Source organism: Sceloporus undulatus, chromosome 1 (assembly GCF_019175285.1).
Source record: "Sceloporus undulatus isolate JIND9_A2432 ecotype Alabama chromosome 1, SceUnd_v1.1, whole genome shotgun sequence".
Taxonomy (NCBI): domain Eukaryota; kingdom Metazoa; phylum Chordata; class Lepidosauria; order Squamata; family Phrynosomatidae; genus Sceloporus; species Sceloporus undulatus.
The window spans coordinates 215,886,900-215,905,289 of NC_056522.1; positions in this window are offsets into that span (position 1 = coordinate 215,886,900).

Sequence of the window (18,390 nt, forward strand, 5' to 3'; positions counted from 1 at the left end):
TTAGCTTTATCTGCCAGAAAGCTCTAGTGCCACAACAAACTGCAAATCCCAAGATTCTGTGGCATTGAGCCATGGCAGTTAAAGCAGTGTCAAACTGCATTACTTCAAACCGGAAACCAGGAGAGCCAGTGTGGTATCCTGGTTTAAGCATTGGACTAGAATTCCAAGAAACCAGGGTTCAAATCCCTGCTAAGCCATGGAATCCCATTGGGTAGCCTTGAACTAGTCTCACACTCACAACCTCAGAGAGAGGCAATGACAAGCCTCCTCTGAATAAATATTGACAATAAGCCCCTATATGAGGGTTGTCATAAGCTGGAGGCCTAACTAGAGTAGATCCACTGAACTAATAGGAGCTTGGCAAGGCACCAGTTATTCATGTTTCATTGCTTCAGTACAAAGGTGGGGAGCATGTGGCTCTCTAGATATTGTTGAACTGCAAGTCCTAACCTTCTTCATAACTAGCTATCCTAGCTAGGGCTGCTGTAGGGTCACCTCACCTCCACTCCCGATTCAATAATTTCAGTCTAATTTAGATTAACTATTGGATTTAGGCTAAAGCCTAAAGTAGGTATGATGCTAACCTAGTCAAAATGTAAAAGTTTCTTGGTAAGACTAAGGCGGGTTATAGACCGCCATTAAAGTATGCGCAGAGCGCGTACTAGGGTTAGGGAGGTGCGGTGCTTCCGCACCTCCTTAACCCTAATACGCGCTCTGCGCGTAAAAAATGACGGCAGCTGTTCCAGACGGCCGCCGTCATGAGGATGTCATGGCCACGGCGCCTCTACACGGGGCAGCGCGGACGTGACGTTCTCGCTCCGCGTCAGGGCGCCCTTTGCGCGAACCAGGAAGGAGCTCCGTTTCGGAGCTCCTTCCTGGTTTGAGGCACCGCTTTGCTTCGCTGGGCACAGCCTTCAGACGGCTGCGCTCAGCGAAGCAAGGGCCAAGTGGCCCCTTTCTCCCCCTCCCCGCCGCCACGGGGTGTCCTTGGGGCTTGAAGCCCCAAGGATACCCCTTTTCAGGCTGCGGGGAAGTGGTGTTATGCTGCTTCCCCGCAGCCTGAAAAGCGGCGGATCGGGGCCTCAGCGGCTGCAGTTCTGGCCACTGAGGCCCCGATACACCGGGGAAAGGGCGGATACAGCCCACCCCAAATGGGCGGTCTGTAACCCGCCTAAGGGCTCAAACAGATAGGCCAAAATAAAGCTGCTTCGGGTCACTTTGGAGGTATGATGTTTAAATGACACACACATCTTAAGAGGCCAGAAGCTGCACCAAAGCTGTGCTCTAGTCCTTAGGACTGGAGCGAGGCTTTGGCATGGCTTCCGGCCTCTTAGGTCGCATGCAGCATTTAAACAGCATACCTCCAAAGTGACCCGAAGCAGCTTTATTTTGGCCTATCTGTTTGGGCCCTAAGTGGACAAATGTTTGTGAGCTTGTATAGCTGAGGTAAGTAGTATTACATTGTCCCTTTCTCCTTGAGCAGTGAGAGGGAAATGTTTAGCTGGTGCTGGATTTCTTGCAGGAGTGATTTCTGTATGATAGGAGTAGACACCCTCCTGATATTATTCCAGTGTAACTCCCATCAGCCAATGGTGAGTGCTGATGAAGGTTGCTATCAAAAAACATGGAACTATGTGTGTTCTCTGTTCCAGACATAAAATGTTTTTGTTGAATATATGGAGAGAGAAACAAATAGCACAGCACTCCATTATTCCCACATCTGATCTCCAAGAGAGGGACAGCACTGCATGCTCAGTTGCTTACATCTTAATGACCCTTAGCTCTCCCTCATTCTCTTTTCCAGTAACATGTTTGCCACATACATAAACATATTTGTAAAACAGCAAAACAAATTTGAAGGGGAGCAGTAAGACTGAGAACGTGAAGTTTGAAATGACTTAGAGTTCTCAGTCTCACTGTCCCCTGAAACCTGCTTCTGTTTCTACATGCACATACAGATAAAGTTTATAACATCTTTAGCTGAAAGGGAAAGCAGCAGGGAAGGTGTGTCTCCTTCCCACAATGGCTCTCACATTCCAGGGATTCCAGAACACTCTTACATGAAGGAACCATTCCTTCAATAGTTTCTGAATCATGCAATGGCAATTCCACCCAAAAGGAATATGGTAAAACAGGGGAGTATGACTGTCATCATGTCAGGATAGTTTTTAATCAGGGATCGTTGATATTTTTGGGAGATGAAGATGGTGGCTGGTGCAACCACATTGCCCACTACCATTTTACTCCACAGAATCATGGAATCATAGAATCATAGAGATGGAAAACACCTCAAGGGCCATTCAATCAAACCCTCTCCCATGTAGGAAGACACCATCATAGCACTCCTGATAGATGGCCATCCAGCCTCTGAAGGAGACTCAACCATATGCCAAGGCAGCGTATTCCATTGTCAAACAGCTCTTACCATCAAGTAGTTCTTCCTTATGTTGAGGTGGAATCTTTTCTCCTGTAGCTTGAATCCATTGCTCCATGTCCTAGTATCTGGAACAGAAGAAAGCAAGCTTGCTCCATCCTCAATATGACATCCTTTCAGATATTTAAACATGGCTATCATATTATTTCTAAACCTTCCTTTCTCCAGGATATACATATCAATCTCCCTAGGTTTCTGCTTGTGAGGCCTGGTTTCAAGTCTTTTCTCCATTGGTCAACCTCTTCTGGACACCCTCCAAGTTGTCAGCATCAAGAATTGAGGGGCCCAGAACTGGACACAGTATTGCAGGTGAGGCCTGACTAAAGCAGAATAGAGTAGCACTGTTGCTTCCCTTGATCTATACACTATAATCCTATTAATGCAGTCTAGAATCATATTGGCTTTTTTAGCTGTTGCATCACACTGCTGACTCATGTTCAGCTTGTAGTCTACTAGATCCTTTTCACATAATGTTTGTCAAGCCAGGTATCCCCCATTCTATAGCTGTGCATTTCATTTTTACTGCCCAAGTGTACTATCCAAGATATCTCCCTGTTGAAATTCATGTTGTTTTGTCCCAGCTCTCTAAACTGTTAAGGCCATTTTGAATGCTGATCCTGTTCTCTGAGGTATTAGCTACCCCTCCTAACTTAGTGTCATCTGCAAATTTGGTAAGCATGCCCTCTATTCCATCATCCAAGACATTTATAAAGTTACTGAATAACACTAGGCCCAGGACAGAACCCTGTGTCATCCTGTTAGTCACTTCTCTCTGGTATAAGAAGAGCCATTGCTGAGAACCTTTTGCGTTTGGTCGGTCAGCCAATTACAAATGCACCTAAGCATAGCAGTGGCTAGCCCACAGTTTACTAGCTTTTATGCAAGGATCTCATGGGGGATTTTTATTAAAGGTCTTACTGATATCAAAGTATGCTACATTCATAGCATTCCCTTCATTTACAAAGCTTGTGATTCTATATAAAAAAAGGAAATACACGCATCCCTCCATATTCACTGAGGTTAGAGGCACAGGACCCCTGTGAATGTGGGAAAACTGAATATAATAAAAACACTATGCTTTTACCTATGAGAACACCTCTCTAGGAATGTCTAGGTCCTCCAATGCAACTCTGTGGTTAACATCTGCCAGACATTGACCATAGAATTGCACTGGAGGAGCTACAAATGCCTAGTGGATTATTCTCTTCAGGAATCGCTAGATCCTTCAGTGCAACTTTTAGTTAAGGTTGACCATAGAGTTGTTCTGGAGGATCTAGATATTCCTAGAGAGAACATATTAATAAAATCCGTGAATAAGCAGATCTGCAAAAGTCAAAGCTGCAAATGTGGAGGGATGAGTGTACTATTAGTCTAGCATAATTTGTTTTTGACAAACACGTGTTGACTTTAAGTGATCATGGCATTCCTTTCTAAGTAATTATAGACTGTCTGCTTAATGATCTTTTCTAGGCTTTTTCCTAGTACTGTATTGATATTGGGGCCTCCCCTCCCCCTTTTAGAAGATGTGGACAGAATTTGCCCTTCTCCAGTCCATGAAAGGTCCATGAAATGGCGTCTACGAAATGGAGAGTTTTCCTGACAAGACTTGTGGTTTTTTTTTTGTCAAGCATATCAAAGATGCACAGAGTTCAGAGGAAGTTCTTGGATAAATAAATTCTTAAGCCTCATAATGAAGTTTCATTCATAAATATTAAAGCCTCATAATGTTGATTATCACATGACATAAAAAATTAAATGTGAAATTTGCTGGGATTCTGAATTTTGCGTTCCACATTTAAGCATTTGCTTCTTTAATTGCTTTTTAAAAAGAGAGCAAGTCATTTTAGAAAGAAAGAAAAGATCACTGGCAGGCAAGGAGTGGTTCAGTTTCTCAGGGCAACCAAAAAAATTCATTAGGTGATTCCATTTTTCTTTCCTCAGCTTTGTATGACACATTCGAAAAAAACATATCCTCTGTCCTGTGGGATATTAACCTCTTCTAATTGCTTAGAAATTCCTCAGGATGGAAGGTCCTGACAGTCTGGCTTTCATAATGTGATAATAGAAACAGGCTCCTCATTCACAGATTTCATGTATTATAAATCATATGGCTGAAGGCTGATATAAAAATGGGGGTGGGGGGAGAAAAAGAGGAAGAAGAGGAGGAAAAGTTATTGTATATGTCTTTAATTTTCAGAGCAATGGTCTATAACAAACTTTAGAGGACAACTGTAAGACTTTATTTTAGCTATTAAGATTCAGATTAATTAAACAAAGAATAATAATAATAAATAAATATCCAATACCAAAAACATATTGCTTGAACAAATTCCATAATCTGGCAAATAATTACCCTATCAGTTTGTATTCAGATAAGGTATTTTATATTCAGATAAGATAATAGTAATTAATAAGAAGACTCCAGATTTTCTGGAAAAAAATAGTAGCATTAAATGTTCCATAGTACTGCAGTTCAAAGGTGGTGACATGATGCATAAGAATAGACTCTCATAGGTTTTTTGTCCACTGATTGTAGGGATAAGGGTCAACTGACATGCTTTAACAGGAAAAATGTAAGATACTATTATTTGTAATTTTGGGGTATCTGCTTTCAAAATATTGCCTAACAATGTAGTATTGATATACTGTCAGCCCTTGGTATCCATGGACTTGCCACCTGCAGATCCAAGCACCTGTGGATGGCAAGCCTGCGTTGCCCCCAATGGTGGTACGGCTGCAGGCATGCAGCCGCACCACCATTGGAGACAGCCCCCATTGTCCCATGGTGGCATGTGCATGCGGCCGCACCACCATTAAGTTCTGTTGTCACACATACCACTACGGGACAACAGGGTTGTCCCTAATGGTAGCACAGCTGCGTGCACACACCACCATTGGAGACAATGCAGGCTTGAGCATCTGTGGATTTTGGTATCTATGGGGGGAGTCTGGAACAGATCCCCCATGGATACAGATGGGCAACTGTAGTCATGTTCATATTTGAGTACCACCAAATATGGACAAATGTATCATTTCTCATGCCATAACACTAACAGAGTTTAGAGAGAGCGGGAAACATTTTAAATAACCACAAATCTATACAGTATTTTATTTAAGGATAATCATACAAGTGTTTCCAACATTCTTGAGTCACCTCTATTCCAAATTGTCTTTATAGTTATATTTAACAGATAAAGACTGTGGTTTATTTATGTCTGGAGTCATAAAATACATTTTTGAAAGGGGTCTGTTCTGTATACAGTTGCCCCTCCTAGTTTGCAGACTTCCTGTTCGCGGTCTTGAATTTGTGTAGATGGGAAGCCAGGAGGGACAAAATGGCACATGTGTGCATGGCTCACACAGGGCTTGGATATTTGTGGTTTTTCTGATTCGCGAGAGGGTCCGGAACAGATCCCCCATGAATCAGGAGGGATGACTGTAGAAAGAATCGAATGTTTTCAAATTAAATAGAATCTCTACACACATCTATTGCTCTGATTAGTTTCTGAATGTAACATCCTGATCTGTAGGTACTGAAAAAATGGGAGATTTGTATTACTCTGAGCTAATTAGGCTTAGAAAACCATTACTCCATGATCTATACAGTCCTTGAATTTAGTCAGATTACCCTTAAACCAAATCAAATAGCTCCCCCCTCCTCCTGAGCTGTTTCAGACACTATACTTTTTAAAACTGGAGCAAGAGGGGATATATACAGAGCTAACACTGATGCATATTTTTCCTATATCTTTATACAAAGGCATGTAGTTCATGAATTATGATGCTCTAAATTTTGTGTCATTAAAATGTAACCATGGCAATAGTTCAATCCAGTCACTCAAGATGCATCTGCACTGCAGAAATAATGCAATTTGATACCACTTTAACTGCTGTGGCTCAATGCAATGGAATTTGTAGTTTTGTGAGATATTTAGTTTTTGCTGTCAAAAAGCTTTGGTGCCACAATCAACTACAAATCCCAGGATTCCATGGCATTGAGCCATGGCAGGTTAAAGCAGTGCCAACTGCATAATTTCTGCAGTGGAGATGCAGCCTCAATCCCCAATTTTCCTATGATGAGAGTTTTTGTTAAAGGTACTAATCTTAGTATGCTTATACTCAGTAGTTACTAGTTTATATATCTTTCTTTGAGCACATAGTCATATAATTTACTCTTTATTGGACTTAGTTGCACTCTCTCCCTTTTCCTGCATCATCTAGTATGTAGTTAGTCTGAGTTTGTTCCTCCTTCATGTTATAGTCTCCAGCTATGCTTCTGTCCTCCATTTTTTGAAGAACATGTTACAGAGCCTCTCACCAAGAGATATAAACTATTAAAACATTGTGCCTGCTTTATTTTTCTACTAGACCCTGGAGAGGGGCTACTGATGGTGTAAGCTTGGTTGTTGCTCACTTTCTGCTCACTTTCTACTCATAAAAAGTTTCTCTGTTTGTGAGATACACTATTATGCCTACTTTATTTTTCTGATAGACCCTGGAGGCGGACTGCTGGTGGTATAGGTTTGGTTGTTGCTCACTTTCTACTCATTAATAGTTTCTCTGTTTGTGAGATATACTAGTATCTCATACATTCTCCAGTTGTAGTCCATCTTCTTCACCTTTCCAAATTCCAAATCTCACATGAACCTATGTTTGAAGTAATTCTGCTACCTTTGAAGAGGTCTGCTTTGCCAAGAGGCCCTGAAGGAAACCGGTCTGGTTCCAGATTTGGGTTTCATCAAAATCCAATTTATATCTTCATTGCTTGCACCCAGAAATGGATAGACTTCAGATCTGTATGGTTTAATTCTCACCCCCCCCCTTTTTTTTTTTTTTTACTAAAATTATAAGTTCTACCAAGTAGAACTCAAAATACAAACATCCACTCTTCTGAGCCCAGATCTGAATGGAGCTTGCAGCTCTTCAGCACAAAACGTATCTCCTGGTTCCTCAAGGCTTTCTTCGACACAATACATCATTCAGAACAAGGAAATAGGAAGCCATTTTATTGCTTGTTCCACTGGGAACCAGGAACCGATAATAATCTACTGCAGATCACCTATAGATCTGCCGGTGGATCCATATCTACCTTTTACTCATGTCAGAAAAAGAGATGTGCAGAAGACTAGGGATGGGGGTGAGGAGGGTGTAAGACATTGCAAAACAAAAAACAAAACAAAACAAAAAAAAACCTGGGAGGCATGGAGCCACAAGGCTGCATTTTCTCCATCCCTGGCTTACATTACTAGTTGCATATAAAAGTTCCACTTGAAGCCATTCTTGCTGATGTCTCATTATCACCCCACAATTAAGCAGCTGAAGCCCTATTGACTTCAATGGGGTGTAAGTACCTTCTTGTATACTATGACTGAAAGCTTTAGCAACTGAAGAGTTGAATTTAAATTAAATGTGATAGTTGTTGAATGCCTCACTTCTTCAGGCAACATGAAAGCAACACATTCAAGAACAGCTCTTTTTACCAAATTGGAATTCTGTAATGAGCATGTAAGAAAAATAATGAACTAAAAACAATATCAAAACCAAAAGAAGATATGCTGTATGAATGTATGTGTGTGTGTGGGGGGGGGGGGGAATCAGTGTGGTTTATACCAGTGTTGCGCTGTTACTATATCTTTTACCAGATAATGGGGAAGGGGGGGACCCACCACAAATCAGCCTTTGACACATTTAATTAACACATGAGTACTGGCGTGATCAAACTCTGTTCCCCTTTTAATTAGTAGAATCATAAGGTATATGGTTGTCTAAGAAGAAATCTGTGGAAACTAGCTACAAAAAGGCTTCACACTCTAAGTACTTCTGAATGAATATGAAATACTGAAAATAATTTTGTATGTTTCTCCCAGATCAGTGTTGTATGCCTTCAACTGTTACATAACTGAAACAATTAGGGGCTAGCTGGAGTTCTAGATGTTAATTAAACTCTTAATATTAACTTCTGGGGATTATTCAGCAATCTCTCTTGTCACTGTCATTATTATTATTATGCTTTATTTATATAGAGCTGTAGATTTACACAGTGCTGTACATATAAACAATAAAATACATAAAAGTAAACCTGCCCATGGCATACATTCTAAGAAATAATAGCATAATACATATAAATCAGGGGTAGGCAACCTTTTTGAGCCGGGGGCCGGGTTGCTGTCCCTCAGACGACTGGGGGGGCCGGAGGCAAAAAATAAATAATTAAATAATTTTAAAAATAAATAAATAAATAAATCAGGACAAATGTAGAACAAAATTTTCAAATGGAGGAGGACACTTTTTTTAAAATGGAGGACACGCGAAAAAAATTGTTGATTTTTTTTTAAAAATGTTAATATAAATGCATGTTTCTGAGGCTTCTATAGACAATTGCCCCCCTCGCCCCCTCGCGCGAGAGGCCAAAGGCCCCGGCGGCAATCGGCAGCAGGACCGGGCTGGGGCCGGTCCCAAGGCCTCGCCAGGCTGAATTCGGCCCGCGGGCCGTAGGTTGCCTACCCCTGATATAAATAATACATAACAATACAGGAAGGGGTTCAATAAAATAAGGCAGGCAATAAATTAAAAACGTCAAATAACAAATAATAGTCATGCAATGCCTGGGAATGCTTCCGTGAACAGGATGGTCTTCAACTCAGTTTTGAAACTGGTTAAAGAGGTGATGAGCTGTTAAACAGAGGCTGGATGGCCATCTGTCAGGGATGCTTTGGTTGAGAGTTACTGCATGGCAAGGGGTTGGACTAAATGGCTCTTGTGGTCTCTTCCAACTCTATGATTCTAACTCTTGGTTATTTCAGCATCTGTCCTTTTAAGCATGTGTACATGTGTACATTAAGAATTATGTGTGTTGTATATGTACAATGGGGTTTTAGTATCTGCTGGGTTCCAGGACCATCTGTGGATACCAATATTTGTGGATGCACAAGTCCCATTAAATATAATGATGTATTTAAATAGTGGATGTGGTGGCTTAGTGGTTAAGATGCCAGTTGTAACGATCAGAAGTACTGCATGATGGGTTGAGCTCCTGTCACTAGTCCCAACTTCTGCCAGCCTAGCAGTTGGGAAGCATGCAAATGCAAGAAGATAGATAGGTATCACTTCAGTGGGAAGGTAACAGCATTTGGTACATTCATGCTGGCCACATGACCACCTGAGCAGTCCTCAGATAATGCTAGCTCTTTGGTTTAGTAATGGAGATGAGCATCACCCCCTACAGTCAGTTACGACTAGACATTCATGTCAAGGGCCTACCTTTACCTTTACCTTTTTATTTAAACAGTGTCCCTTATATAAAATGGCAAAATGAACATTTCCTTTTTGAATTATATATATATATATATATATATATATATATATATATATATAATCCATGGATAAAGAATCTGTGGATAAAAATGTATACATTGCATATGTATCTAATACTTTCATGTATGTACAATAGGAGCCAGGAGGGTTACTGGTCATAGCCATAGAGATTGGTTAGGGGGTTGCACACATACACATTCAGGTTGTCTTTGTGACCTGGGGAAGAAGCTGGAGGTAGCGACTACTCTTTCTTCCCCATGTGTACGAGGGCAACAAGGCACCACTGCAGTTGAGCAATGGCCAGGGGATAAAGCTGCAACCCTCCAACTGCTTGTGAGCAGTTGTGGAGCAAGTGAGGATGAAAGAGAAACCTCTGCTATCCTACTCCCCATAATAGCAGTATGCTGACAGAGGCTCCTCCAATGTGCTTGCTGGGTGTTTTCTCCTTCTAAAACAGTATCATGCATTGGCTTTAACATTTGAGGGCTGTGTATCTCAGGCTGTTGTTAAAATGTCCTAAAGATGGCTGCAAATTGATCCAAGCTCAAAGCACTCCAATATTTTGAAAAGCCTATTTGACAGAAATGTGTGCTCCAGCTTGCACATGTAATCATTCCATCATTCTCTCTCTTTGGAATAGCTGGGAGCATGCCATTACACGGATGCAGCACATATATCTCTGCTCATTTGCTTTTTTTCAGCATTCCTCTGTAATATAAGTGTACCCTGTCTCCGTATGCACTGAGTTTGCCCAGAAAGCTGATCTGACCTGTTTGAAAAAGAGGATCCTGGCGATCTAGCAGAATTTTCCACTCTGGCTGCATCTGCACTGCAGAATTAATGCAGTCTGACACCACCTTAAGTGTCATGGCTTAATATTATAGAATTATTTGTAGTTTTGTGAGATATTTAGCTTTTATGCCAGAGAGCTCTGGTGTCACACGAACTACAAGTCCCAGAATTCCATAGAATGCAGTTAATAGAGCTTAGTTTCCACTAATCGAGTGGATTTACTCTAGTCGGATCCAGCATTTGGGCTTAGGCCATAATTAGCAGAAACTTGCTCCACCCCCACCCCAATACATCCATGCTAAATTTAACTGTAGAAATACAGTCACAAAATTAAAAAGGGAAGAAACAAGTTTTTAATAAGGACGGAAGATTCAGAATGCCAGAAGCATCTATTCAACACCCTTTAACACAAGTTATTCCACTGGTTTTAAAATGATCTACAATCCAGCACAACCTTAAGTGCACTGAGATCTACTGAATTCATTTGGCCCAAGTGCACTTAACTCTGCATTTGGAATGTGGCCCAAATATTCATGGCCAGGATCCAGAGAATTACTTCAGTCACACCCCAGAGTTTAGGTATGCACGTAGAGTTTTTAAAGAAAACAACCATTCTTGTTTGAATAGCAGGCACTTATACCATGATGTAACTTGTTTTCAAAAGCCCCTTCAATTCAAAAGCAATTTGCTATATACTGGGCAACAATGGCTTTTTGATTAACAGAAGGACATAGTTCCTTTTGGGTCGTGAAACTAGATACGCAGTTCTTTGGAAACCTGATCCATGCAATCCCAGATAACTCAAAATAGAATCTAACATTAAGTGGGTGGGATAAGTCTACCTTCTGCATTGTGGCAAAACTAGAATAGCCGACCTTTCTTTTAAAAGAAGCTGTAGAGTCTCTCTCTCTCTCTCTCTCTCTCACACACACACACACACCCTGCCAGCACAGAAGTTAATAAAGGCAAAAGCCATTTTCTGACAGTCCACCACCTTCTGCAGGAAGAGAAGAGTTTGTGGAGGTTAACAACTCAATATAAGGGGGGGGGGGTACAAACACTTTACCTGTCTCTTTTACACAGTGGGTTACTCAGTGATGGAAGTCAAAATAGTAAAGGAGCAAAGTTATGACAGCCATCAAATATTTACCTGGACAGGAATAGGGTGGTTTAAAATTTGTTCCCAGCTTTTCCACTTGTTATCTTGCAAAATAAAGAAGAGAAAAAAAAAGTAAAGAATTGAAACTTATGGAGCAAGGATGCCAAATACTAACACAAGTGAAGAATAGGGAAACTGGCTAGGCCTTTTCCTAAATAAGGAAAAGGAGGATGAACAGTCAGACATCCGAATTGTGAAGAATGACAAAAATTTCTTTCACAGGGATAGTATAGTATGGAATTTCAGCAAAACCAGCAAGGAGTTTTTGTAATTACTTGAAAAGTCAAAAATGTATTTCCTCAGATATATGCTGCATCCTTCCTGGGTAATCAGGCAAACATACCATTGATGCAAAAGAGGAAACCTATAGTTTTGATGGCAATGGTATATGTCTCCCAAGAGAGGTTCCATCATTAACAATGATCTGCACCAGTGGAAGGTGGGCTGGTCTGGTCCCATCCCTGTTTTCTTTCACTGTCAGGCAAAATACTCTTTTTTGTTTGTTTGTTTTTATATATATGGGCATTTGGCAACAGATTGGCTGCTGAGGAAGGCAATTTGAACAGGTCCCCCCCCTCCCCAAAGAAAACACTTTATACTGTTATCCTTTAAAGTTGCTTCTAATTCAGTTGTATTTTAACATGGCAATTTGTTTAACATTGCTTCAGTACTGTAATGTGGCCCAAGATCCTGGATCAGGAGATGTACTACACATGCATAACTATAATATGTCTCCCAGCCAATTCCCACATACCCCATTTTTTGTCTTCTTCAGCCCCCTTCCCAACACAGCCATTTCTTGGCTATTGGAACATGTAGGAGTGATAGAGATACAGCCAGCTATTTCCCTCTTGTTGGACGCACTGTGATAACATCATCCTCAGATGCCTGTGGAGGGCCCTTGGGAGTTCCCCAAGGGTGCCTGTCATTGCACACACACATAAAGGAAAATAATTGGGCACTCCCTCCACCACTCTCCAGTAGCCTGAAAATGGCTGTGTTGGAGGTGCTGGAGCAGAGAAAAGATAGACTTGGTGGAATTTTGGGCATTGGGTGATCAGCACAGAATTCACAACAACCAAAAAAAGGAGTTATGATGGCACAAGCTGGACTTAGGACATAACACTGATATATTCAAGACTTTTACTCCAAGTCTCTGCTTTCATTTCTCTAGTCAAGTCTCAAGTCCTTGCAAGACACAGTGGTCCTTTGGTGTCTGTTTGGTTCCAGTACTTCCCATGAATAGCAAAATCTGTGGGTGCTCAAATCCCCTTAAATGCAATTGTACAGTAAAATTGTGTTCCTTATATAAAATGGAAAAATCAAGGTTTTCTTTTTGGAATGTACTGTATATATTTTTAAAGTATTTTCAAGCCATGGATGCTTGAATCTATGGATAAAAAAATCCATGGATATGGAGTGCTGACTGTACTTTCAAGTCAAGTCTCAAATCTGGGAGCCAAATTTAACAGGAAAAAGGTGGTGTGTGTGTAGGTGGTTTTTTTGGGGGGGGCAGGGACATAGCCAAGGGGGGGTTCTTGGGGTCCGGACCCCCCCCTTCCGTTAGAAAAATGAATGGTGCGTGCTGCTGCGCCGCCACACCCAAGCCCCCATATAATGGTGGTGCTTAGTCTGGACCCCCCCCTTCCTAAAATCCTGGCTACGTCCCTGTGGGGGGGGGGGACAAATATGCCCTGCAGCCTAAGCTTGAGGCAGGGATTGAGGTCTACTCAGCAGCCTGTCCCTACTACACATTGGAGGAGCCTTCTAAAGCTTTCTAAAGCCCATTGCCTAATACATTTGCTGTTCCTCTCTGAGAAACTCAAGTCAGACTGAAGTCAGTCACTGAAAATTTAAAGATTTTTGAGTTGAATCCAGTGCATCATTTATTGTGAAGTCAAGTCAATACATTGAAGCAACTTGAGTCTGAATTGAGTTTGAGTCAATCAACTTGAGTCTACATCACTGGGACATAATAACTCACCAACAAGATGCCAGCCATTGTGCTTTTATTTATGTCTTCTTGTGAGCTTTGCTGAGTCTTATTTGGAAGAAAGATAAAATATAAAATAATAATAATAATTGCTTTGAAAGATAAAAGTTTCTGTCCTGACTAGGTTCTCAATTAAATTCCATCCTATCTATCCTTCTGTATCCCTCCATAGCTATCAGACATAAGGCATACAGAAGAAGATTTTTTGCACATTTAAACGAGCAGCCAGCCCGCTTGCAAATCAATGGAGCATGAGGCTTTTGTGTGTTGCTGAATGTTCGGTATGGCTGAGAAACATACCAGGGATGAAACCCTTATGTCTGAGAATGTCTCCCTCTTGTACATGACTGTTTCTGTTCTGGCAGCATAATTCATTTGCCTTGAAGATCAGAAACATAATTTAACATTTTTTCATAAGGCTTTCTGAGTAAGAGGTACTGTATGTACTAGACTATAAGTCGACCTCTTTTATAAGTTGAGGGCAGGTTTGGGGGCCAAAATTAGAGATTTTGATATGACCCATGGATAAGTCGAGAGTAAAATTTGCCTTTCACCAGAGGATGATTCCTTTTACAAAATAAGTGTTAAAGTACAGTACTTACATTGACCCATAGATAAGTCAACACAAGTTTTTGGGGACAATTTTTAAACTAAAATTTCTAGACATATACATGGATATATATATATATATAGTAAATTTCAAGGTTAACTATTGACAGGTGAACTTCCACTTCCCCTTGCTCACCAGCATGGTTCAAAGTGAGGAGAAGAGGTTCTCCAGTGAACCTGTAAGGGACTGATGAGAACATGGCTTGTCTTCATATCTTTCTAAACAGTACCGTAAATAGTAAAACATGGTAGAATTATTATATTCAAAAATAAGTGGAATCCTGCTGAGCTTCAACTAACCCACATTAAATATTGCAGAATTTACAATATTTACATGCTTTATTGAAATAAATATACATGTTTTATTGAAATAAATACAATAAAACCTTTTTAAAAACCACACGTAACTGACCATGCGTTTCCAGCTCATTCAAGGCATGCTTCATCATGCCCACACATTCTCCCCATGAATTTCTATAGTGCTATATCACTGTACATCTGCTGACCTTTGTAAATGCCAGGGAGACATGCTGTTCTAATGCTGTAAGTGTGATGGTCATAGTGAGGATAACAGGGATGGACCAGGGAAACTACTTAATCAGATCGTTTAATAAAGAACATCTGAATGTGAATACATGGCACAAAGCAATCAGATCTCTTCCCAGAGCTTTCTAACAGGAAGAAAGCTGGTAGGCATTACACATAGGTCATGTAAATAACAAGAACATGTACACATAGAATGTAAACATAAAAATGAGCTAATTTACAGTACTTTAAAATCTACCACATGCTCTCAGATATGTATATGCATTGCTACACGAGTGAAAGAAGCTGCTCTTTCAGTTATATACCTAAATATTGTAAATGCACCAGATCCTGTCTGATCTTGGAAGCTAAGCAAAGTCAGCCCTGGTTAGTATTTGGATGGGAAACACCAAGGAAAGTCAGATGCTGTTGTCTATATTTCAAAGGAAATAGTTGGCAAAATCACCTATGAGTATTCATTGACCAAGAAAACCCTATTTGAAAACAATGAAATTATGGACCATGCTAACAACTCTTAGGTCAGAATGCACAGGGAAGCCATTGAAATCCACAAACACCTGGACAACTTCAACAGGAAAGAAGAAATCCTTAAAGTGAACAAAGTTTGGCTACCAGTCCTGAAAAACAGCAAAAGCAGGACTCGGCAAATGGAAAATCATTCAGGGTCAGGGGTTTTCTTAGCAAACAATGGCCTGTTACAGACAGCCAAAATAAAGCTGCTTCGAGTCACTTTGGAGGTATGGTATTTCAATGATACATGCGTCCTAAGAGTCCAAAGGCCGCACCAAAGCCACGCTCCAGTCCTAAGGACTGGAGTGCAGCTTTGGTACAGCTTCCAGACTCTTAGGACTCATGCATCATTAAAATACCATACTTCCAAAGTGACTCGAAGCAGCTTTATTTTGGCTGTAACAGGCCAATGATAATTAATTAAGCAGACACTAATACTCTTTACATATCCTCCCACCCTGAGGCCTTGCCATCAACAACAGAACAATACACAGATTAACATGGAAATCACTCCTTCCTAACCAGGATCACACTGTGTGTGTGTGTGTGTGTGTGTACACACACACACACACACACACAACTCTCTTCCATGCCAGCATTCTCTGAAGATGCCAGCCACAGATGCAGGTGAAACGTCAGGAATAAACTCTTCCAGAACATGGCCACATAGCCTGAAAATCCCACAAAAAATCCTAATTTTGAGTAGTTTCAATGGTCTAAATCCATTCATCTCTTCATCGCTTTATTTATATCCCACCTTTCTCCCAGACTGGGGCTCAAAGCAGCTTACAAAAAGAAATAAAATAATTAAACACACATACAGTTGGCCCTCCAAATCCACAGATTTTGTATCCATCAATTAAACCATCCAAAGCTTGAAAATATGTATATTTAAAAATCCAATAAGCAAACCTTGATTTTCCCATTTTATATAAACAAACATTGTTTTACTAAACCATTGTAGTAGTAGTAGTTATTATTTCTTACACATTGCTCACCATGGCTTGAGGTAGGGAACAACAGATTAACAAATACAAATCAGTTTAAAAATACATATCAATTAAAAAGCACAAATAAGACATAAATATTAAAGCAATTTGCATTTTTAAAATTCAGCATATAAAATTCACAATTTAAAAATCATATGGATAGGCCTGTCAGAAGAGACTGGTTTTTAATGCTGTTTTAAATTTGGGCAGCACATTCAGCTGTTGAATCTCTTCTGGCAGGTCATTCCACAGTCTAAGGGCGGCTGAAAAAAAGGTCCTTTGGCTGACAGTTGCCAATCTATCCTGGATGACTGAAGTAAATGTCCCCCAGAAGACCTGAGTGTACAGGGCACATTATACAGGAGCAGGTGAATCCCATAGCTAATCTGGACCCATATCATGTAAGGCTTTAAGGGTAATAACAAACAATTTCTACCTTGTATATTATAAGCCTTGAGCATCCATAGATTTTTGTATCAGGGTCAGTGGGTGGGTCCTGGAGCAAACCTCAGTGGCTACCCAAGCCCCACTGTAGTTAAAAACGTACAAGAGAAAAGGCTGAAACAATATTAAATATCAACAAAATTAAAAGCAATTAAAATTGTACTTTAAAACATTAAAAACAGTACAGCACCATAAAAGCCATTTTTGTTCAAATCAGTTTCCAAAAGCTTGCTGGAAAAGGAAGGTCACTTGTTAATCCCACCTAGAAGAGACCCATTGAATCAATGGAATAACAAATTCCTGTTGATTTAATAGATCTGCTTAAGTTGGGACTAAAAAAAAAGTAGATTTAGGCCATTGTGATTTAATTTTCTCTGGAATTCAGTGTCATTTGATATCTGCCCTCTCCTCTCAATGGCATTTAAAACTGTAGCTCTTTTTGCAAGCCTTTCACCCTAAATGTTTGTTCTCCCTTCCCTTTCCCCCCTTGTCCTTTAAAGACCTTTCTCCTTCATATTATGTTTTCCTGTAGACTGTAAGTGTGCAGAGAGGTTTTATTTATATTGATATAATTGTTGTATAATACCTAGCTGTTGATACGCATTATTGTTATTTGCTAGCTGCTTGGTTAGGTTGGCACTGCTCTGCTAGATACTAAAGTATAATCATAGAAAAGAAACATTATTTTCAACAATTCACTTGAGGATACAATGGCACTAGAAAGGACCCATGGTATTACAGAATTGCCCCATTGGTCATGTGCATTTAGTAATCAAAAATTTAAAAAGGCAGTCATACAAAAATGTACCAGTGTGGCATAGTGGTTTGACTGTTGGACTACGACTCTGGAGACCAAGGTCTGATTCCTGACTTGACCATGAAACCCACTGGGTGAACTTGGGCAAGTCACATGCTCTCAGCCTCAGGGGAAGGCAATGGCAAACCTCCTCTGAACAAATCTTGCCATGATAGGTTTGCATTTGGGTCACTATAAGTTGGAAATTACCTGAAGGCACACAATGACATAAGTGTGCACATATCTACTCTGTTTAAAATGTACTTTTGCATAGGTTTATCATTAAGGGAAAGTGTGTCAAGCAGTGAAAATAAATCAGATAAGAAACTCACATTATTAGATTTGCTACCAAGCTTTATTCAGTATTGTAGCTTTAAAAACTGAAGTTTCATTTCAAGTTTGCAAAACTGATGCTACAGTGATGTTATGCTTCTTTTCATATTTGCAAGAACACTGAACCTTTTTGTGATAGCTTGTTTCCAACTGTGCTACACTGCTAACAGTTTGAATGCCCCCTGTGAAACACTGTGTATTCACATGTTACTGTACATAGCTATAGAGGGCCAGTGTGGTGTAGCAGTTTGAGCACTGGATTATGACTCTGGAGATCAGGGTTCATTTTCCACAATCATCATTTTCCACTATCTGAGGGAAGGGGTGCATGGGCAATCCACAACATGTGTGTTCTTGGATTCAGTGTTATGCTTTTAATTCTGAATGACTGCAGAGACAGAAAAGCTGTATCCACCATCTGTGACTGCCCTCTTTCTTTTGACTAGATGACTAAAGCGCATGCTCTCTCTC